The sequence below is a fragment of the Antechinus flavipes genome, chromosome 4 (assembly GCF_016432865.1).
Source record: "Antechinus flavipes isolate AdamAnt ecotype Samford, QLD, Australia chromosome 4, AdamAnt_v2, whole genome shotgun sequence".
NCBI lineage: Eukaryota > Metazoa > Chordata > Mammalia > Dasyuromorphia > Dasyuridae > Antechinus > Antechinus flavipes.
In genome coordinates, this window is record NC_067401.1 from 231,136,015 (window position 1) to 231,161,180 (window position 25,166).

Consider the following 25,166-nt stretch of genomic DNA (forward strand, 5'->3'; position numbering starts at 1 on the left):
AATAATTTGAAATATGTAATATATAATATCATGTATTATGTAATATATAAAAGAAACTAGAAGTGGAAAGAGGATTATCCTGGGGAAAAAATGAGGTAAAAGAAGGGAAATCACATCTCACAAAGAGGCAAATAAAACCTATTATAATTGAGGGAAAGAAGGGAGAGAGATGAGCATTGTGTGAATCTTATTCTCATCAGATTAATCTCTAAGAGAGAGTATCAGACATATTTGTTTTCACAGACAAACTTGACTCACCTTAAAGAGAAGTAGGAGGGAAAGGGGGGGGGAAGGGAAAAATTAATAGAAGGGAAAAGAGAAGTATGAGGGAAAAAGTGTAAAAGGGGGAGAGGGAGTCTAAAAGGGTAGGATTGTTTGAGAGAGATGGTCATCTAAAGCAAAATACTTGGAGGAGGGAAGAGGGAAAGAAAAGAGAAAAGCATAACAGGTTAAATAAGATGGCAGGAAATACAGAATTAGTTATTTTAAGTGTGAATGAGAATTGTATGAATACTCCCATCAGAGACAGCAGACTGAATTAAAATCCAGAATCCTACAATATGTTCTTTACAAAAAAAAAAAAAAAGCAGGGGTTCGCAATCTCAGATCCCTAAAAGCAAAGATAGATCTAACTAAAAGAGATAAGGAAGGAAACTATATTTTACTAAAGGGTACCATAGATAATGAAGCAAAATCAATACTAAACATATATGCACAAAGTGGTATAGCATCCAAATTCCTAGAGGAAAAGTTAGGAAAGATTCAAGAAGAAATAGACAGCAAAACTATACTAGTGGGGGATCTCAACCTTGCTCTCACATAACTAGATAAGTCAAACCACAAAATAAATAAGAAAGAAGTTAAGGAGGTAAATAAAATGTTAGAAAAGTTAGGTATGATAAATCTTTGGAGAAAATCAAATGGAGGCAGAAAAGAGTTTACTTTTTTCTCAGCGGGTCATGGAACTCATACAAAAATTGATCATGTGTTAGGGCATAATAACCTCAAAATCAGATGCAGTAAGGCAGCAATAGTAAATACATTTTTTTTTTCTGATCATGATGCAATAAAAATCACATGCAACATAAGCCCAGAAGAAAATAGATCAAAAGTTAATTGGAAATTAAATAATGTAATCCTAAAGAATGAATGGCTGAAACAGCAAATTATAAACACAATCAACAGTTTTATCCAAGAGAATGACAATAATGAGACAACATAACAAAATTTGTGAGAAAAAGCCAAAGCGGTTATAAAGGAAAATTTTATATCTCTCTATATTTCCTTGCATAAAATAGAGAAAGAGAAGATCAATGATTTGGACTCATAACTAAAAAAGCTAGAAAAAGAACAAATTAAAAACCCTCAATTAAATACCAACTTTGAAATTCTGAAAATAAAAGGGGAGATTAATAAAATTGAAAATAAGAAAACTACTGAATAAATAAATAAAATTAAGAGTTGGTTTTATGAAAAAAAAACTAACAAAATAGATGAACCTTTAGTTAATTTGATTAGAAAAAGTAAAGAAAATCAAATTGTTAGTCTCAAAAATGAAAAGGGAGACATATCCAACAATGAAGAGGAAATTAGACCAACTATTAGCAGTTACTTTGCTCAACTATATGCCAATTTTTGTCAAATTTGTCAAATTTGATAATTTAAATGAAGTGGAGGAATATCTACAACAATATACATTTCCTAGATTAACAGAAGAAAAAATAAATTATTTAAATAGTCCTATTTTAGGAAAAGAAATATAATTAATCAAATCCCTAAGAAAAAATCTCCAGGACCAGATGGATTTACATATAAATTTTATCAAACATTCAAAGAACAATTAATTCCAATATTATGCAAACTATTTGAAAAAAAATAGGAAAAGAAGGAATCCTACCAAATTCATTTTATGATACAAACATGGTACTGATACCTAAACCAGATAGGGTGAAAACAGAGAAAGAAAATTATACACTAATTTCCCTAATGAATATTGATGCAAAAATCTTCAATAAAATATTAGCAAAGAGGTTACAAAAAGTCATCTTTAGGAATAATACATGATAACCAAGGCTGATGTATACCACGAATGCAGAACTGTTTCAATATTAGGAAAACTTTTAGCATAACTGACTATTTCAATAGCCAAACTAACAAAGATAATATGGTTACCTCAATAAATGCAGGAAAAAAACAAACAAACAAACAAACAAAAAAAACACTTGATATAATCCAACACCCATTCCTATTAAAACCACTAAAGAGTGTAGGAGTAAATGGGCTTTTCCTTAAAATGATCAGTAGGATGCCTTTAAAACCATCAGTAAGCATTATATGTAATGGGGAAAAACTGGAAACATTCCCAATAAGATCAGGAATGAAACAAACTATCACCATTACTGTTCAATATTGTATTAGAAATGGCAATTTCTTTGCAATTTGACAATAAGAGAAGCAAAAGAGATTAAAGGAATAAGAGTATGTCATCAGCAAACCAAATTATCATTCTTTGCAGATAATATGATGGCATACTTAGATAACCCTAGAGAATCAACTAAAAAAAACTACTAGAAACAATTAACAACTTTAGCAAAGTTGCAAGACATAAAATAAACCTATATAATTCATCAATATTTTTATATATTATCAACAAAGTCCAGCAGCAATAGAAACAAAAAGAAGTTTCATTCAAAACAATAGTCAATAGTATAAAATATTTGGGAATTTATCTACCAAGGCAAAGTTAGGAACAATAGGAACAGAACTGCAAAACACTTTACACACAAATAACATCAGATCTAATGAGTTGGAAAATATAAGTTTTCATGGGTAGGCCGAGTGAATATTAAAAAATGATGATACTATCTCAATTAATCTACTTATTTAGTGTTGATATTTGTTTGATTGGTATGACACTAAATAAATAGATTAATTTAGATAGTATTCCAAGAATTTTTTTTTCAAATCTAGAAAAAATAGTAACAAAGTTCATCTGAAAGAACAAAAGGTAAGAATTTCAAAGGAATCAATGAAAAAAAAAATGCTAATATAAGTGGCCTACCTCTGCCAGAACTAAAACTGTAGTATAAAGCAATAGTCATCAAAACCATTTGGTACTGGCTATGAAATGAATAGTAAATCAGTGGATCACAGGACAAAATAGGCAAAAACTATAGCAATCTTGTATTTGACAAATGTAGAACCCAGATTTTGAAATAAGAATTCACTATTTGGCAAAAATTGCTGGGAAAACTGGAAACTTGTATGGAAGAAATTAGGGCTTGACTCATACCTAACACCATATACCAAGGAAATATCTAAATGGGTTCATGATTTAGATGTAAAGAGTGATATTATAAGCTAATTTGAGGAACACAGAATAGTTTACCTCTCAGATCTGTGAGATTGAAGGATTTGTGTCCAAAGAAGAACTGGATTACATGATTGAACACCCAATATATAAGTTTGATTATATTAAGTCAAAAAGCTTTTCTGTACAAACAAAACTTGCAGAAAGATCAGAAGGGAATCAATAAATTGGGAAATTATTTTTACATTTAAGGGTTCTTATAGCGGCTACATTTCTAAAATATATAGAGAATTAATTCAAATTTATAACAATCCAATCCATTCTCCAACTGATAAATAGTCAAAGGATATGGGAAGGAATTTTCAGATGAAATTAAAACTATTTCTAATCATATGAAATGGTACTGTATATCCCTATTGATCAGAGAAATGCTAATTAAGATAACTCTGAGATATCTCTACACAATGCTCAGATTGGCTAAAATGACAGGAAAAGAGAAGAATGAATGGTGGAGGGGCTCTGGCTAAACTTGGACACTAATACATGTTGGTGAAGTTGTGAATGGATTCAGCCATTTTGGAGAGCAATTTGGAACTTTGTTCAAAAAGTTACCAAACTCGGCATACCCTTTGAGCAGTGATTCTATTGGGCTTATATCCCCAACAGATCTTAAAGGAAGGAAAGGGACCCATGTGTGCAAAAATGTTAGTGGCAGCCCTTTTTGTAGTGGCAAGAAACTGGAAACTGAGTGGATGCTCACTGATGAGAGAATGGATGAAAAAGTTATGAATGAATATTATAGAATACTATTGTTCTATTAAAAAATGATCAGGAGGATGATTTTAGAAAGGCCTGCAGAGATTTACATGATCTAATGCTAAGTTAAATGAACAGAACCAGGAGATCATTGTACATAGCAACAACCATATTATATGACAGTAAGTTCTGATGAATATGACTCCAACAATAAGATCATTGATGCCATTTCCAATGTTCTTGTGATGAAGAGAGCCATCTACACCCAGAGAGGGGACTTTAGGAACTGAATGTGGATGACAACATAACACTCTCACTCTTTTTGTTGTAATTTGCTTGCATTTGGTTTACATGTATATAATAAATATATAATGTAAAATAAGTAAATATAATTTAATGTTAATAAATACGTTATTTATATTAACATATAAAAATATGTTAACATATATTGGATTGCTAGCCATTTAGTCGGAGGGGGGAGGAGGAGAAAATCTGAAATACAAAGCAATGCCGCAAGGGTCAATGTTGGCAAATTATCCATGAACACATTTTGAAAATAAAAAAGCTTAAAAATAATATTTTATGAGAGCTTTCAAGTAGTTTCTTTGGACTTGAGACCAATCCAATCACTTTTCAAAGATTTTCCGGCATTTTGTCCTCATCTGAGTTGGTATTTTGGTCTTCTCTGATATCATAGTAGCTGTCTGTGGGTAAGGCTCTTTTCTGTTTCTTGCTTTTTTTTTTTTTTCTTATTTCTGAATTTAAAGATCAAGCTCTACTCCTGAGATACAGGGAGTGCTGTCACAAGCTTCTTAATAGCTGTGAATCTTGCTTTTGTCACAGCAGGTGGTACCCTTACCTGCTCTCTCCTGAAAACAGCCTATTTTCTGGGATGGCAATGTGCCTTATGCTCTGAAACTAGAGGCTATCTCATGGGTCTGCTCCAATACTGAACCAGGACCGAGGGTTATTAGTCACTGATCTGCTGTGATTAAGACACTCTCATTGTCTTTCCTGAACATTATCTTAGCTGGGCTGAACATCTCTTTCACCCCAGTGAGACTGACCTTTCTTGAAATCCTTCTAAACAATCTTTAGCTAGAGAAGGGTTTCATTCCATCATATTCTATTCAGAGATTTGGTATCATGTGGTTTTTGAGAGAAATTGTAAAAGCTCCAGCAATTTCCTGCCTTCATTTTACCATCTTGGCTCTACTCATGGAAGTCCCCCATCATAATCACATACCACAATTAGTTCAGTTATTTCCCAGTAGATTCCAATTCTTTGTTACAAAAAAAAAAAAAAAAAAAAAGAATGAATGTGAACATGAATATAGAAACATTCCTTTTGTTTTGTTTTTTGTTTTTTATCTTTTGGGATACATGCCTCATAGTGCTGTTACTGAGTCAAAGGGTAGTGTGATCTATAATCCTTTAGGAATCATTACATATTGCTCTATAGAATGACAGAAACAAACCACAATTCTACCAACAGTGCATTTGTAAGGTAAGGAGAGAAGCCTTGCATAGTACCAGAGGAAGTACCAGATGTAATATTTGTAATTAGTACTAACCTCCTTGTGAGGAGAAGCTCTGGTCAAATTGAGAAAGCATCATCACAGGAGAGATCTCCTTTGTGTATTGGCTGTGCATGTGACATCATAGACTCTATATAAACCATAGGGACCAGGAAATAGTTCAACAGGAGTCAGCAGGAGTTCAGGAGGAGGTCAGTAAGAGGACAGGATGTGAACATGTGGAATAAAGTCTTGTGTTCGCATTCTAGTGCCTTTGGGTGCTCTGTCAGACATGAGAACCACTGCTTGGAGAGGCAGTAGCCAGAAATCTGAAAGGACCTATGATTGGGTAAGATTCCTGAAGACCTAGGAATTAGGCAAAACTGATAACCAATAATCTCTGGGCAGGAAGTTACATGCATTAATGTCTCATTTTCTCCCCCATACTCTCCAACATTTGTCATTTTCTTTTTTTTGTCCTACTAGCAAATATAATAGATATCATATATATCTTAGATTGTTTTAATTTTCATTTCTCCAACCAATATTGAGTTATGGCATTTTGTTTCACATGGCTATATGTTTGATTACTTCATATGAAAACTGTTCATATGTTTTGATCATTTATCAATTGGATAATGGCCTTATTTATATAATTTTGATTTGGTTTTCAATATGTTTACAAAATAAGGATGTCATCAGAGAAACTGGCTTCAACTTATTTTTTTACATTTATGATTGTAAACTGCACTTCTCCCCATCATATCCCCCATTTAATCTATTTTTACTTTTTATTTATCCTGTCCCTTCTCTAAAGTGTTTAGCTTCTAACTATTCACTTTCCGAATCTCTCCTGTGCTATTGTCTATTTTGAAGGATTTTTTTTTTCATTTTTCAAGTTGTTGATTCTCTCTGGCATAGCTCTTTTTTACCTTTTCCAGTTTTTCTTGTACTTCTCTTATTTGATAAATCCTACTATATAATTTACAAAAATGAATTAAGGAGATTAATAGAATCTTAGAAAACTCTGGAGAAAATTGAATGGGTATAGAAAGGAATATACCTTGTTTTTCTCAGTGGTTCATGGCATATATACAAAAATTGTTCATATATTAGGACACAAAACTGTGGTAAGCTCAAAACTCAGCCAGGTGATAAAAGTTCAGATCTTTTATTATTTCCAATATAGCCCGGTTAGCTTAGAGTTCTATCTCTCTGCTTGGTTCCAAGAGCTCTCTCTGAATGTCACCAAATCCAAAGGTCTGGTCCTTCAGCCTCTGCCTCTGCTTTCTTCAGCCTCCAGCCAGCTCCACTCTTCACTCGGTGAAATCTGACTGAGACCCTCTGTCTGTTTCTTTTATCCAAGAGGGAGGAATTGTGGGATATGAGAGAGAGGGATTATGGGTTTTCTCCCATAGTGCTCTCTGGCCCAAAGAGCTTCAAAGGAGGTGTGAACTCATTGAACTCCAATGAGTAAAGGTGTGAACACAAGCCTTGTATTAATTAGTTCTACTTAGTACCTTGTTTCAGGTTCTGCCCAAAACATCTTCTTGTAAGATTAGATCAACTCTAATTAGTTAGCAGTTAGTAAGGATTCCAACACAAAACCTTCACAATTAAAATTCAGAAAGAGAAAAAATAAATACATCATTTTCAGATCATAATGCAACAAAAATGCATGTTGTAAAGGACAAGGGAAAATAGACTAAAATAATTGGAAATTAAACAATCTAATACTAAAGATTAAGCATGTCAAACATCAAATCATATAAATAATCAATAATTCCATCTAAGGAATTGATAATAATGAGACAAGATACAAACACTTATGGGATTAAGTCAAAGCAGTTTTTAAGGGGAGAATTAAAAATTCTCAAAGAAATACCACATTAGAAATTCTGAAAACAAAATTATAGATTAATAAATTGGAAGTAAGAAAACTATTAAACTAATAAATAAAACTAAGAGTTGGTTTTGTGAAAAAAGCAAACAAAATAGAAAAATCTTTTGTTAGTTTTATTATAAAAATGAAAACAAAAAGAAAATCATTAGTATCAAAAATGAAACTGGTGAACTTATAACCAAGCAAAAAGAAACAATAATTAGGAGTTATTTTACCCAACTGTATGCCAATAAATCCAATAATCTAATTAAAATGGTTGTATATCTACAATATTGACAGAAGAGGAAAGAAAATATTTAAATAAAACCATTTAAAAAAATAAATTAAACAAGCCTCAGTGAACACCATAAAAAAAAATCTCCAAGACCAGAAATAATTACAAATGAATCCTATCAAACATTTAAAGAACAATTTTTGTGAAACAATTGATAAAATAAGCGAAGGCAACATTCAGCTAAATTCTGAGTTTCTGATAGCTAAACCAAAAAGAGCCAAAATATAGAAAGCAAATTATATACAAACTCCCTGATCAATAATGATGCAAAAATATTAAATAAAATATAAGCAAAGAGATTACAATTTATCACCATGATAATACACTATAACCCAGGGAGATTTATACTAGGAATGTAGGAGTGGTCCAATATCAAGAAAACTTTGTTATAATCGACTGCATCAATAATGAAATGAACAGAAATCATAGGATTATCTTAACAGATGTTTAAAAAAAATTGAGAAAATGCAGCACCCATTCCTAATTAAAACACTAAAGAACATAGAAATAAATGGACTCTTCCTTAAAATAGTAACTGGCATCTATCTAGCCAGCAAGCATTATATGTAATAAGGAAAAACTAGAAGCATTCTTAGTTAATACAGAGGTGAAACATTATCATCAATATTATTCAATGTTGTACTAGAAATGGTACATAAGAAAAGAAAAAAAGAAATTTAATTAGTGAAGAGGAAATAATAGTATCACTCTTTGCAGGTGATATGATGGTTTACTTAGATCCTAGAGAATCAACTAAAAAAATACTCAAAATACTTATCATCTTTAGCAAAGATGCAGTAAGTAAAATAAGCTCACATAAATCATCCACATTTCTATATGTTACCAACAAAGCCCTAGATCAAGAAATAGAAAGAGAAAATTTATTTTAAATAATTATAGACAATGTAAACATTTGGTAGTCTATCTGCCAAGACATACCCAGGAAATATATGAATATAATTACCAAAGGTTTTTTTTTTTTTTTTTTTTTTTACACAAGTAGAGTCAAGTCTAAATAATTGGAAACAGAGCAATTGCTCATGAAACTGTTTGATAAACCCAAAGACTCCAGCTCTTGGGATACGAACTCACTATTTAACCAAAATTACTGGGAACACTAGAAAATATTATGGTACAAACTTGGCATAGGCCAATATCTCACACATTATGTCACAATAAATTTGAAATGAGTACAGGATGTAGATATAAAGGGTGATACTATAAGCAAATTAGGAAAGCAAGGGATATTTTGTCAGATTGTTGAAGAAGAGAGAAATTTATGACAAAAAAAAACCCTAGAGAACAGTGTAAAATGCAAAATGGATAGTTTTGATTACATTAAATTAATCTTTTTGCACAAACAAAATAAATGTAGCCAAGATTAGAAGGGAAACAGTAATTTGGGAATTAATTTTTACAGTCAGTATATTTCTAATAATAACTAATTTTAAAATGTATGGGAAACATAGTAAAGTTTATAAGAATCTAAATCATTCCTCAATTGATACAAGGTCAAAGGAAACATGGTTTTCAGATGAAGAAATTAAAGTCATATGAAATAATGATCTAAATCACTTGATTATAGAAATCCAAATTAAAACAACTTTGAAATACCCCCTTATACCTCTCAGTATGGCTAAGATGACAAAAAAAATGATAAATGTTGGAAGGGATGTGAGAAAATTGAGACATAAATGCATTGTTCACAGAATTGTGAAACGACCCAACCATTCTGCAGAGCAAATTAGAACTATGCTCAAAGAGCCATAAAATACATACCCTTTGATTCAGCACTTTCAATATTGTGTCTGTATTCCAAAGACAGAATAAAAGAGGAAAAAAGACCCACATGCACCAAAAAATGTTTGTAGAAACTCTATTTGCATTGGCACAAAATTCCAAAATGAGTGAATGCCCATCAATTGACGAATGGCTGAGTAAGTTGTGATATATGGAAATAATAGAATATTATTGTTCTATAAGAATGATGAAAAGGTTAACTTTATAAAATCCTGAAATGACTTGTAAGAACTGATGCTGAATGAAGCTAGCAGAACTAGAAAAACATTGTGCACAGCCACAACAAGACTGTGTCATGAGCAACTATCATAGACTTAGATCTTCTTAGTAATTCAGGGATACAAACTTTGAATATAAAAACGCCATCCACATACTGACATAGATCACTATGGAGACTAAATGCAGATCAAAGCATAGTGTTTACACCTTTTTTCCCTTATTTTTTTTTCTTTCTCATGATTTTTCCCTTTTGTTCTGATTTTTTCTCCCAACATGACTCATAGGGAAATATGTAAAACATGAATGCATATTAAAAATAAAAAAATATTTTAAATCTACATAAAAGTATATTCAAATATATTAAAATGCAATTCAAACATTTTGTCCAATATAATTTTTCTAATATGAGTAAAGTAACAATAAATCATTATGATTACCAGTTCTGATTACCAATTCATACTCATTTCCTGCTGTTAATAATACAATAATGTTATATTATCTATAACTTTCACATATAAACTTCACCAATTTTTATTAAAGCTTTTTATTTTTCAAAATATATGCATAGATAAATCTTTGACATTAACCCTTGATAAACCTTGTGTTTCAGTTTCCCCTCCCTTTCCCCCACTTCCTTCTCTAGATGCAAGTAATCCAATACATGTAAAACATGATAGAAATAAATGCTAAATCTAATATATATATGTATATATATATTATATAAAAATGTATACAATTATCTTGATACACAAGAAACATCAAATTAGTCTAGAAAAAATGGGAAAGAAAATAAAATGCAAGCAAACAACAACAAAAAGAATGAAAGTGCTATGTTGTGAGTCACACTGAGTTCCCAGTGACCTCTCTCTGGTTGTAGATGGCTCTCTTTCTCACAAAATTATTAGAACTGATCTGAATCACTTCATTGTTGAAAAGAGCCACATCTACCAGAATTGATCATTGTATAATCCTATCGTTGCTGTGTACAATGATCTCCTGGTTCTGTTCATTTCACTTAGTGTCAATTCATGTAGATCTCTCCAAGTCTCTTGTAAATCATCCTGTTAGTTGTTTCTTACAGAACAATAATATTCCATAACATTCATATACCAAAATTTATTCAGCCATTCTCAACTGATGAGCATCTACTCAGTTTCCAGTTTCTTGCCACCAGAAAAAGGGCTGCCACAAACATTTTTGCATATGTAGGCCCTTTCCTTCTTTTATGATCTCTTTGGAATACAAGCCCAATAAAAACACTGCTAGATCAAAGGATATGCACAGTTTGATAACTTTTTGAATATAATTCCAAATTGCTCTTCATAAGGATGGATCCATTCACAATTCCACAATGTATTAGTGTCCTACTTTTCTCACATCCCCTCCAACATTCATCATTATCTTTTCCTGTCATCTTAGCAATTCTGAGAGGTGTGTAGTGGTATCTCAAAATTGTATTAATTTGCCTTTCTCTGATCAATAATGATTTAGAGCACCTTTTCATATGACTAGAAATCATTTCAATTTCTTCATCTGAAAACTGTCTATTCATATCCTTTGACCATTCATCAATTGCAGAATGGCTTGATTTCTTATAAATTTGAGTCAATTTTCTATATATTTTAGAAATGAGGCCTATATCAGAACCCTTGCATGTAAAAATTTTTTCCAGTTTATTGCTTCCCTTCTAGTTTTGTCTGCATTAGTTTTGTTTGTAAATTTTTTTTAACTTAATATAACCAAAATTATCCATTTTGACGAAACCAATTTTTAAAAATGATCAATCTTTCAATTAAGCAATCGGCATTCATTTATTCAATACCTTATTATGGTATTGGTAACCATTGTTCTTGGTACTAATGATACTAAGAAATACAATATTTTCTATTTTCACAGAATTTACATATAATTAGGGAAGTAGCAAAATGAAACTTCAGAGTATTCGATTTTTGAAGAGGTATTAGCTTCTTCATAACAAAATAATACCACTTCAGTTAGGAATGGGTTCTGAAAAATATGAAGTGACTGATAGGTTATATTACATTAAACATGCCTATGTCTTTATAATCAATTAAATGAATGTCATCTAAAGGAAAGATTCCCTTAATAGTATAAGAGTGGAGTTTTAACATAAAATATGTGACTATGTTTGTGGTCATTTACTCCAAACTCTACTAACTTTTGTAGATTTTGCTTTATGAATTTTGCAGTTAAAAGCAAAAGCATGTTCAATGAAGCAGTTATCTTTCTACCAATTTCAGATCATAAAGTACTTTACAGTAAGTAGTCATTTGCATTAGATTATAATGGCCCTTTGTAAAATCATGCTGTTGTGTATTCCAGCATTTGCTTCTACTATTATGGTATGCAAATATAATCATTGCATTTTTTTAGTGAGCTGCTCAACCTATTTCTACATCTTTTAAATCTGTGAAAATGAATTGTGATAGTATGCAATATTAATATGAAATGCCAGAAAATTGCTCACATAATACAACTTTCTATATTATATTATTTGGAAATCTCATTCCCTTTGTTGCCAGCTTGCTGTGAACAGTTCACAGAGACAGAAAGAAGTATCATCATAAGCAACCTATTTTTTTGAAAATAGTTTCTTTTTAAGGGGATCAAAATGGTAATATTTCCCAGCCAAAAAAAAAAATGGAGAATCAAAGTACAAAATACTCATTTCAACTATACCCATGTCTGTTATAGTCATAGAATCTGGAAATTAGACAGTTTTCTGTCCATGAATGATAAAAGATTAGCTGATAGTTTGCCTCTAATACAAACTCTAATATACTTTCTCATTTTCTAATATTTTTGTGTAACATACTGAGTACTTAGGGACACAAACTATATTGTTTCTTTTATCATTTGAAAAATAATTAAACAATATTTTAAAATTCCCTTTCAATCATTTACCTAGGTCACCCCCTCCTCTCTCTGAGCCTTTGTCATTTTCCTCCTAGCTTTAAATATCACTCTAAACATTGTAACTGAGAATTGATTCTCCATCCTTAGATATTCCTAAATTAGTATTCTTGATCTCTAGGGAAATCTTTGTGTGTGTGTGTGTGTGTGTGTGTGTGTGTGTGTGTATGTGTGTGTGAGTTCCCACCCTATATTCTAGCCAAAAATCAATGTAGATAGAATTTAGCAGTACCTTTAGATAACTATATCTTTTGAATATTCCTAAACCTTAGAACAAGATTCAATTTTGCATCCCATTTACCATCCATCTAATTCATTCTCTTATTTATTTTATTTTATTTTATTTTTTGCTGTGGAATGACTCTGTCTAACCTTTCTCACAACTTAGAACAAAATCACTTCTTGTTTATCTCTTTCCCCATATGCATTATTTTCTTCTAGAATACAAGCTTCTTGAGGACTGGAAACCTCTCTTTTAAAATAATTGTATCCAGAGCAGCAAGTTAGTGCAGCGGATAGAATACCAGCCCTAAAATTAGTTCAAATATGGCCTCAAATACTTACCACTTCCTAACTGTGTGACCCTGGACAAGTCACTTAACCTTAATTGCCTTAGCAATAAATAAATAATAACTGTACTCCCCACATGTATAGTGCAGGGATTATAGCAAACACTTAATTTTTTTTCATTCTTTCAAAAAATAACTTTTACCAATTGTTTATTTTGTATTTGCTATTGACAGAAGAAATATTATTATAATGACTAAAATTCTGTAATATCTCTAAATTTCTACTTTTAATAAGTTTTTTTCTCCATTAGATTAAAAGGAGTTATACTCTAATTCTACACTTTAGAAAGTTTCCTTGTGAATAATGCCAACTTGAGTCACAACAGCTTCCAAAGTAGCTTCTGATATTCTTATCCCTCCCATTAGAATTCATAGCAAAACAGTTAGAATGAAGTAGTTTTCTTTGACTGAACTATTGAGAACTAAGGTCTCGTGACCAGGTATCCCTACCTCATGTGACTCCTTCCCCATTTTCTCCTCAAAATATAAGGTCAGGCTCCTTAGAACTCTATCCATGTATAATTTAGATAAGAGCTCCAGAGAAAAGTATGTTTAAGAAGCAGATGGAAATTAATTGGTAGAAGATTCCTTCTAAAAGGTACCATATTTGCAATGTAATTTGAAGAAATGTACAATAAGTGAAAAACGAATTTTCTACTTATATTCCACCATAAAATCTCCAAACTGAAATGTCATCAATTTTGAGTAACTAGAAATCCTGAAATGTAATTTATCACAAAATACATAGAAATTATGAAGTTCAATATAATAAAAGATAATGACTACCAGAAATATGATGGCAATCATAGAGTGTTAAAAATAAAAGAATGCTGGTAAGTAAAATCTCATCTGTTTTGTTCCTGTACTCTTCTTTAAAAAAATCTACCTCATGGCCTAGCTGTACCAGATCTAAAATTATATTATAAAGCAGCAGTTACTAAAACCATCTGGTATTGGCTAAGAAATAGACTGGTTGATCAAAGGAATAGGTTAGGTTCAAAGGACAAAACAGCCAATAACTTTAATAATATAGTGTTTGACAAACCCAAAGACACCAGTTTCTGGGATAAGAATGCATTATTTGACAAAAATTGCTGGGAAAATTGGAAATCAGTATGGCAGAAACTAGGTATTGACCCACACTTAACACCATACACCAAGATAAGGTCAAAATGGGTTCATGACCTAGGCATAAAGAATGAGATTATAAATAAATTGGAAGAGCATAGGATAGTTTACCTGTCAGACCTGTGGAAGAGGGAGGAATTTATGACCAAAGAAGAACTAGAGATCACTATTGACCACAAAATAGAAAATTTTGATTATATCAAATTGAAAAGTTTTTGAACAAACAAAACAAATGCAGACAAAATTAGAAGGGAAACAATAAACTGGGAAAACATTGTTACAACCAAAGGTTCTGATAAAGGCCTCATTTCCAAAATATATAGAGAACTGACCCTAATCTATAAGAAATCAAACCATTCTCCAATTGATAAATGGTCAAAGGATATGAACAGACAATTCTCAGATAAAGAAATTGAAACTATTTATAGACATATGAAAATATGCTCCAAATCATTATTAATCAGAGAAATACAAATTAAGACAACTTTGAGATACCACTACACACCTGTCAGATTGGCTAGAATGACAGGGAAAGATAATGGGGAATGTTGGAGGGGATGTGGGAAAACAGGGACACTGATACATTGTTGGTGGAATTGTGAACACATCCAGCCATTCTGGAGAGCAATTTGGAACTATGCTCAAAAAGTTATCAAGCTGTGCATACCCTTTGATCCAGCAGTGTTTCTACTGGGCTTATACCCCAAAGAGATACTAAAGAAAGGAAAGGGACCTGTATGTGCCAAAATGTCTGTGGCAGCCCTGTTTGTAGTGGCTAGAAGCTGGAAAATGAAAGGATGTCCATCAATTGGAGAATGGTTGAGTAAATTGTGGTATATGAACGTTATGGAATATTATTGTTCTGTAAGGAACGACCAGCAGGATGAATACAGAGAGGACTGGCAAGACTTACATGAACTGATGCTGAGTGAAATGTGCAGGACCAGGAGATCATTATATAGCTCAACAACGATACTGTTTGAGGATGTATTCTGATGGAAGTGGACCTCTTTGATAAAGAGAGCCTTAATTGATCAAAGATGGATAGAAGCAGCTACACCCAGAGAAAGAACACTGAAAATGAATATAAACTGCCTGCATTTATGTTTTTCCTCCCGGGTTATTTATATCTTCTGAATTCAATTCTCCCTGTACAACAAGAAAACTGTTTGGTTCTACACACATATATTGTATCTAGGATATACTGCAACCCATTCAACATGTAAAGGACTCTTGCCATCTGGGGGAAGGGGTGGAGGGAGGGAGGGGAAAAATCGGAACAGAAATGAATGCAAGGGATAATGCTGTAAAAAATTACCCTGGCATGCGTTCTATAAATTAAAAAATTATTAAAAAAAAAAAACCTACCTCCACTTGTCATTTGAGAGATGTGGAAACTGTAGAGGTGAATTAAAAAAAAAAAAAAAGCAGACCTGAAGAATAGTCTTTGAAGGCATAGAGGTGGGAAAAAATGTGTGTATTTTAAATAGCCAGTAGGTTAGATTTACTGAATTCCAGAAGCTGCAAGTTAGAGGAATATAAAACCAATATGGAAAGAAGGTCTAAAAATGGATTGTAAAGTGCATTGTCAGGAAATTATGTGTAATCTAGAAGTTATATGGAACTACTGAAACTTCTTGAGCTGAGCAAAAAAAGGTCAGATCTGCCCTTTAAGTATTTTATTTGAGCTCCTGTTTGGGCAATGGATTGAAAAGGGGAGAGACAGAAGAACACAAATCAGAAAGTTATTTAAATAAAACATAAAATGTCATAAAATAGAATGATGGCTTTTTGAGCAGAAAAAAATGTGGCTAGATGCAAAGATAGACAATGGAATCACCAAGACTTTGAAAATGCTTGAATAAGGAATGCAAGAGAAAATAAAAGTTCAAGAATAACACCACAGTAACACTCTTGGATAATGGAAGAATGAAAATGAAATCATGGTAAAGCATTGGTTAAATATGAAATATAATGTGATCAGAAATCATTTGAATATTTAGAATTAGAGATACTGATGGGAAATTAAGGTAGAGATGCCCAACAGGCAGTAAGTGACTAGGAATAGTTAGATAAGTAGGAAAAGAAACACAAAATTAATTCTATCAGATTTTGGGCATTGAAGAGTTAATTGAAAATGTGGTGATTTTCAGTTTCATACTCAAAATTGAAGTTAGAATTGATTGGATTAATAGAATCAGGAGGTAGGTAATATTAGATCACCTAACCATCAACTGAACTAAAAATAAAAGAGAAAAGTACTTTTTTGATCATTTTTGTTTCATAAGGGCAATTGAAAATGAAATATCAATTGCAATAAAGAACTGGAAGAGTTATTGTAAACAATTTCTTTGTATCTTCCATGAATGATGAATGAATGAATTAATGAAAAGTAATTAAGCAACAATTATGTGTAAAATGCTATCCTGAGAACTGGGAATATAAAGAGAGAAACCAGAAATTTCCAACTTTTGCAAAATTCATTTTAATAGGTCTCTTGACCACATTATGCAATGTAGTATCATTAGAGATATAATCATAAGGTTAAATTCAGTATGGGAGGCAATGGAAACAACATGCACTATTAAGGCAGTAAGACAATTAACATCTATCATTGAATTAGATGATACTTTAAAGGGTTGCAAATATATACTCTTCTTTCCACAAGAGTAAAATTGATGTGTCAAGAAAATATAGTTTGAATAAAATAAAAATATAATTTGCAATATGAGTGTCTTAAGAATTAAACAAAAATAGTCACTGGATATTTTGGTAAAATTTGTTCAATCCTTATAGATTGGATAAGAATGTTAGCTTCTTATTTTTATACTAAATACATTTTGGAAATTGGAATTTAGTATCTATTATAAATTAATCAATGTTTTGATAAATAATGGGCTATACTTACTTTCTATTAATTGGTCCATCAGTATTAAACAATAATAGCATGATAGTACTGACTGATAGTGACGACTACCTTGGTTGAAGAAATAATGCTTTACTAATCAGAAATCATCCTTAACATGTACATCCCCAGGAAACAGCTTGACCTAGAACTTAATTGTTGCCTTAAATGCTTTGTGAAGTGTTTGAATAGGTGTAATTTATTTACCTGGAAATTACCAACACAGATGCTCTTACCCATCACACACACATCCTTTGTATTCAACTATGATTTAATGGTTTTCTGTATACAACCATTCCAAGCCAATTAAAAAGGAAATAAATAGTCACAGTGAAGAGAAAATTGCCTGCTCTGCCTTAGAAAAGCATGTGTGCAGTACTAAGATAAGATGATGTCCATCTGTTAAAACCTCAGCATAATCCATCCTTGTCTGGTAGCAGAAAAAATAAAACAAAATAAAACTTCCATACTCTTTTGTCCAGCTTCATAAACTATGGTTCACAACATTATATAAGGTCTCATAATGGAATGTGTGGGTTGTGAAATTATGATTTATTACCAATAAATGTTTGATTTGTATAACTATTTTATATACGTATATACTGGGATCACATAGAAATTTCTTGGGTAAAAATGGGTTGTAAGTGGAAAAATTTTAAGAAGTACTATATTATTGAAAACATGAGGGGTCAGTTCTCCATATTGTATCCAAGACTAAAAAGTAGAAGTTGAATAATATTTCTTTTAAGACGTCATTCTTGTATCTAAAATGGAGAATTTTCTAAGTGCTTCAATAGTATATGACCTTTGTTTATATGTGAGTATTATGGTTATGGTTAAATTTCAACATGATCTTTTATGTGTGCATAGCTAGATATAAAAAGCAAATTATCCTAAAAAAATTTGAAGGGATTCAAAGGGAGGAGGAAGGGATCCTAAAGAGGGAGAGCTGCATGATGCAAGTGGGGCCCATAATTTTAATACTGGGAAAGTGGGTAAGGGTGGGGCAAAAAAAAAAAAAGAAAAGCATAATCTGGAGATAATAAGATGGCAGAAAATATAGAATTAGCAATTTTAACTGAAAATGTGAATGTGATGAACTCTCCCATAAAGTAGAGGCAGATAACAAACTGGATCAAAAGTCAGAACCCTACAATATGTTGTTTACAGGGAACACATTTAGAGCAGGGAGTATAGAGTACAGAGTAAAGGTAAAAGGCTGGACCAGAAACTATTATGCTTCAGGTGAAGTAAAAAAAAAAAAAGCAGAGGTAGCCATCCTTATCTCAGATGAAGCAAAAAATCTAATTAAAAGAGTTAAGGAAGGAAACTATGTCTTGTTAAAAGGTAGCATAAACAATGAAGCAATATCCCTACTAAACATATATGCACCAAGTGGTATAGCATCTAACTTCCTAAAGAGGAAGTTAAGAAAGTTGTAAGAAGAAATAGACAGCAAAACTATACTAGTGAGGGATCTCAACCTTGTACTCTCAGAATCAGATAAATCAAACCAAACAAATAAAAAAGAAATTAAGGAGGTAAATACAATATTAGAAAAATTAGGTATAACAGATCTTTGGAGAAAACTGAATGGTGCCAGAAAGGAGTATACTTTCTTCTCAGCAGTTCACGGAAGCTATACAAAAATTGACCATGTATTAGGACATAAAGACCTCAGACTTAAATGCTGGAAGGCAGAAACAGTAAAAACAGTAAATGCTTTCTTTTCAGATCATGATGCCAAAAAAAAAAAAAAAAAACTACATTCAACAAAAAGTTAGGGGTAATATACCAAAAAATTATGGAAAACTAAATAATGCCATCTTAAAGAATGATTGGGTGAAACAGCAAATTATAGACACAATCAATAATTTCACTCAATATAATGGCAGTGATGAGACATCATACCAAAATTTGTGGGATGCAGCCAAAGTGGTAATAAAAGGAAATTTTATATCTTTAGAGGTTTATTTGAATAAAATAGAGAAAGAGAAGATCAATAAATTGGGCTTGCAACTTAAAAAGCTAGAAAAAGACCAAATTAAAAATCCCCAAACAAATACTAAACTTGAAATTCTAAAATTAAAAGGAGAAATTAACAATATTAAAAGTAAATAAAAATATATTGAATTAATAAATAAAACTAAGAGTTGGTTTTATAAAAAAAAAAAAATAAAAACAATACAATAGATACACCTTTGGTAAATCTGATTAGAAAAAGGAAAGAGGAAAATCAAACTGTTAGTCTTAAAAATGAAAAGGGAGAACTCCACCAATGAAGGATAATAATAAGGAGTTACTGTGCCCAACTTTATGCCAATAAGTATGACAACCTAAATGAAATAGAGGACTACTCCCAAAATATAGGCTTCCGAGATTAACAAAGGAGTAAGTAAATTGCTTAAATAGTCCCATTTCAGAAAAAGAAATAGAACAAGATACTAATCAACTCCCTAAGAAAAATCCAAGACCAGATGGATATACATGTGAATTCTACCAAACATTTAAAGCCCCAATGCTATGTAAACTATTTGAAAAGAATAGGGAATGAAGGAGTCATTTCTTTTATGACACAGACATGGTACTGATACCTAAACCAGGTAGGTTGAAAATAAAGAAAAGTATAGACCAATCTCCCGAATGAATATTTATGCTAAAATCTTAACTAAGATATTAGAAAAAAAGACTACAGAAAATCATCCCCAGGATAATACACCGTGATCAAGTAGGATTTATACCAGGAATGCAGAGCTGGTTCAAGATAAGGAAAACTATCAGTATAATTGACCATATTAATAACCAAATTAACAAAAACCATATGATCATCTCAATAGATGCAGAAAATGCATTTGATAAAATCCAACATCCATTCCTATTAAAAACACTTGAGAGGATAGGAATAAATGGACTTTTCCTTAAAATAATCAGTAGCATCTATTTAAAAAAAATCAGTAAGCATCATATGTAATGGCAATAAATTGGAACCATTTCCAATAAGATCAGGAGTGAAATAAGGTTGCCCACTATCACCATTACTAGTCAATATTGTATTAGAAATGCTAGCTTTGGCAATAAGAGTTGAGAAAGAGGTTATAGGAATTAGAATAGGTAATGAGGAAACTCTTTGTTTATCACTCTTTGCTGATGATATGATGGTATATTTAGAGAACCCCAGAGATTCTACTAAAAAGCTATTAGAAATAATTCACACCTTCAGCAAAGTTGCAGGATAAAAAAATAGCCCAAATAAGTCATCAGCATTCTTATATATCACCAACAAAATCCAACAGTTAAGAGTTACAAAGAGAAATTCCATTTAAAGTAACTACAGATAGTATAAAATATTAGGAATCTATCTGCCAAGGGAAAATCAGAAACTTTATGGGCAAAACTACAAAGCACTTTCTACACAAATTAAGTCTGACCTAATTAACTGGAAAAAAAATATTAAATGCTCTTGAATAGAGTGAGCAAATATAATTAAAGATGATAATATTACCTAAACTAATCTATTTATTTAGCTCTGTATCAATCAGACTCCCCCCCAAAAATATTTTAATGACCTAGAAAAAATAACAACAAAGTTCATACGGAAAAGCAAAAGATCAAGAATTTCAAGGGGATTAATGAAAAAAAAAATCAAATGAAAGTAGCCTAGCTGTACCAGATCTAAAATTTTATCATAAAGCAGTGGTTACCAAAACCATTTGGTATTGGCTAAGAAATAGATTAGTTGATCACTGGAATAGGTTAGGTTCAAAGGATAAAACAATAAATAACTTTAATAATCTAGTGTTTGACAAAACCAAAGACCCCAGCTTTTGGGATAAGAACTCACTTTTTGACAAAAATTACTGGGAAAATTGGAAATTAGTATGGCAGAAATTAGGCATTGACCCATACTTAACACTGTACACCAAGATAAGGTCAAAATGGGTTCATGAGTTTCGCATAAAGAATGAGATTATAAATAAATTAGAAGAACATAGGATAGTTTACCTCTCAAATCTGTGGAAGAGAAAGGAATTTATGACCAAAGAGGAACTAGAGATCATTACTTATCACAAAATAGAAAATTTTGATTATATCAAATTGAAAAGGTTTTGTACAAACAAAAGTAATGCAGAAAAGATTAGAAGGGAAGCAATAAACTGGGAAAAAATTTTTACAGTCAAATGTTCTGATAAAGGCCTCATTTCCAAAATATATAGAGAATTGACTCTAATTTATAAGAAATCAAACCATTCTCCAATTGATAAATGGTCAAAGGATAGGAACAGACAATTCTCAGATGGAGAAATTGAAACTATTTATAGACATATGAAAATATGCTCCAAATCATTATTAATCAGAGAAATGCAAATTAAGACAACTCTGAGATACCACTACACACCTGTCAGCTTGGCTAGAATGAGGGGGAAAGATAATGCAGAATGTTGGAGGGGATGTGGGAAAACAGGGACAGTGATAAATTGTTGGTGGAATTGTGAATATATCCAGCCATTCTGGAGAGTAATTTGGAACTATGCTCAAAAAGTTATCAAACTGTGCATACCCTTTGATCCAGCAGTGTTACTACTGGTCTTATATCCCAAAGAGATCTTAAAGGAGGGAAAGGGACCTGTATGTGCAAGAATGTTTGTGGCAGCCCTCTTTGTATTGGCCAGAACCTGGAAAATGAGTGGATGCCCATCAGTTGGAGAATGGCTGAATAAATTGTGGTATATGAATATTATGGAATGTTATTGTTCAGTAAGAAATGACCAGCAGGATGATTTCAGAAAGGCCTGGAGAGACTTATATGAATTGATGCTGAGTGAAATGAGCAGGACCAGGAGATCATTGTATACTTCAACAACAATACTTTATGATGATCAATTATGATGGACATGACCCTCTTCAGCAATGAGATGAACCAAATCAGTTCAATAGAGCAGTAATGAATTGAACCAGCACACACAATGAAAGAACTCTGGGAGGTGACTATGAACCACTATATACAATTCCCAATCCCTCTATGTTTGTCTGTCTGCATTTTTGATTTCTTTTATTGCATATTATTTCAAAGTCTGATTCTTTTTGTAGAGCAAAATAACTGTATGGACTTGTATACATATATTGTATTTAACTTATACTTCAACATATTTAACATGTATTGGTCAACCTGCCATCTGGGGGAAGGGATACGGGGAAGGAGGGGAAAAGTTGGAAAAAAGGTCTTGCAATTGTCAATGCTGAAAAATACCCATTCATATATCTTGTAAATAAAAAGCTATAATAATAATAATAATAATTTCCTTTTTATCATTTCTTTTTTTACTGATTTATTTATGTTTCTCATTGTATTAGTATTAGACTACTGACATAGCTTCAATTTTTTTTTTTTAATTTCCCCTGTTTGGACTTTCGGTTAAGATGGCGGAGAGGAGGCACACAGCTGCATAAGCTCCACGCTTTCTCTCACTATCCACTTCATTACAAGCCTCTGAATTAATGCTTGACTGAAAAAAAAAACCCACAAATAGTTACCAAGAGAAGCCATCCTTGAGATTCGCCAAGAAAGGTTTGTCTTTACTGGAGAGCTGGGACGGTTTTAGATCGGGCGCAGGCTGAGGGCAGCGGCAGTGAGAGCACGGGAGCAGACTGGAGAGGGGGTGAGGAGTGATCGCAGCCGTCTCTGCGGGGAGAGCTTCGCTACAGGTTTGGATACTTTGCTCTGGCAGCAAGTCAGCAGCCCAGCAGAGAAGCTAAAAACACCGGGGCTGAAGAATACAACCCCAAACAGCTGGAGTCTCTCGGGACCTGGCTGTCCCCTCCTTTCCCCCCCCCCCCCCCAGTGACTCAGCACGCTCTGGGATCTCAGAGCCCACGCGCACACAGTCCTGCTAGTGCCTCACTGCTGCCCCCTGCAGTCTGGAGAGGAAGCTCAGTAACATACCCAGCCCCTCCCCCAAAGAAAGACTCCAGTTTTTTCTGTTTTTCTTTGGTAGTTTGTCTCTGATTATTAGACAGAATGAGCAAGAAGCTGAAGAGGACTTTAACCCTTGACAGCTTCTATACAGATAGAGAGCAGACTCTAAATCCTGAGGAGACTAAAAACAGACTGTCTCCAGGTGAATCCCCAAAGGAGGAGATCATCTGTTCCTCAGCACAGATGAACCTCATAGAAGTGATTAAAAAGGCTCTCACAAGGGAGCTAGAAGAAAAATGGGGAAAGCCGAGTGAGGCTTGGCAAAAGGAGAGGGAAGCTTGGGAAAAGGAGAGGGAGGCTTGGCAAAAGAGCCTGGAGAAAGTTAAAGAGAGAGTGGATAAAGAAGTAAAATCCTTGAAAAATAGGATTAGTGAACTGGAAACAGAAAACAGCTCTCTAAAAAACAAAATTGGCGAAATGGAAAAAAATTCCACAGAACAAAGGAACTCAATTGGACAATTAGAAAAAGATTTTTAAAAAAGTGAGTGAAGAAAATACTTCACTGAAAATCAGAATTGAACAAGTGGAATTGAATGACTCGAGGAGACAAGAAGAATCAGTCAAGCAAATCCAAAAAAATCAAACAATGGAGAAAAATGTGAAATACCTTCTGGGGAAGACAACAGACCTGGAAAACAGATCCAGGAGAGACAATCTGAGAATCATTGGACTCCCAGAAAAACATGATGAAAAAAAGAGCCTGGACACTATTTTCCAGGAAATTATCAAAGAGAACTGCCCAGAAGTCATAGGAACAGAGGAAAAAATAAACATTGAAAGGATTCATCGATCACCCACTGAAAGGGATCCTAAAATCAAAACACCAAGGAATATAGTGGCCAAATGCCAGAACCCTCAGATGAAGGAAAAAATATTGCAAGCGGCTAGAAAAACCCAATTCAAGTATCAAGGAGCCACAATAAGGATCACCCAGGATCTGGCAGCATCCACATTAAAAGATCGAAGGGCCTGGAATATGATATTCCGAAAGGCTAAGGAACTTGGTATGCAAACAAAAATAACTTACCCAGCGAGAATGAGCATCTTTTTCCAGGGAAGAAGATGGACATTCAACGAAGTAAGCGAATTTCATCTATTTCTGATGAAAAAGCCAGAACTTAACAAAAAGTTTAATCTACAAATATAGAACTCAAGAGAAACCTAAAAAGGTAAAGATTACTCTTGGGAACTATATTTTGACTATATAGATGTATAAAGAATACATGTATACCTTGTTCTAGAAATTGATGTGGAAAGGACATTGTATCAGAAAAAGGGTAAAGTGGGGGTAGTACATCTCATGAAGAGGCATAGGAAACCTATTATATCTAAGAGAAAGAATGGAGAGGGATGAATATAGTGGGTATCTTACTGCCTTCAGAATTGGCTTTAAGTGAAAAATCTTAAGACATATTCAATCTATGATGAAACTTCTCCCACCTCATTGAAAAGTGAGAAGGGAAAAGTGAAAAGGGAAGGAATAAGCTAAGTGGAAGGGATTACGGGAACTGGGAGGGAAAGGGGTAAGATAGGGGGAGGAACTCTAAGGCGGGGGGAGGGATACTAAAAAGGGAGGGCTGTGAGAAGCAAGTGGTGCTCACAAGCTTAATACTGGGAAGGGGGGGAAAGGGGAAAGAAGGGAGAAAAGCATAAACCGGGGTTAACAAGATGGCAAGTAATACAGAATTGGTCATTCTAACCATAAATGTGAATGGGGTAAACTCCCCCATAAAGAGGAAGCGGTTAGCAGAATGGATTAAAAGCCAGAATCCTACAATATGTTGTTTACAGGAAACACACCTGAAGCGGAGAGATACATGCAGGTTAAAGGTAAAAGGTTAGAGCAAAATCTACTATGCTTCAGGTGAAGTCAAAAA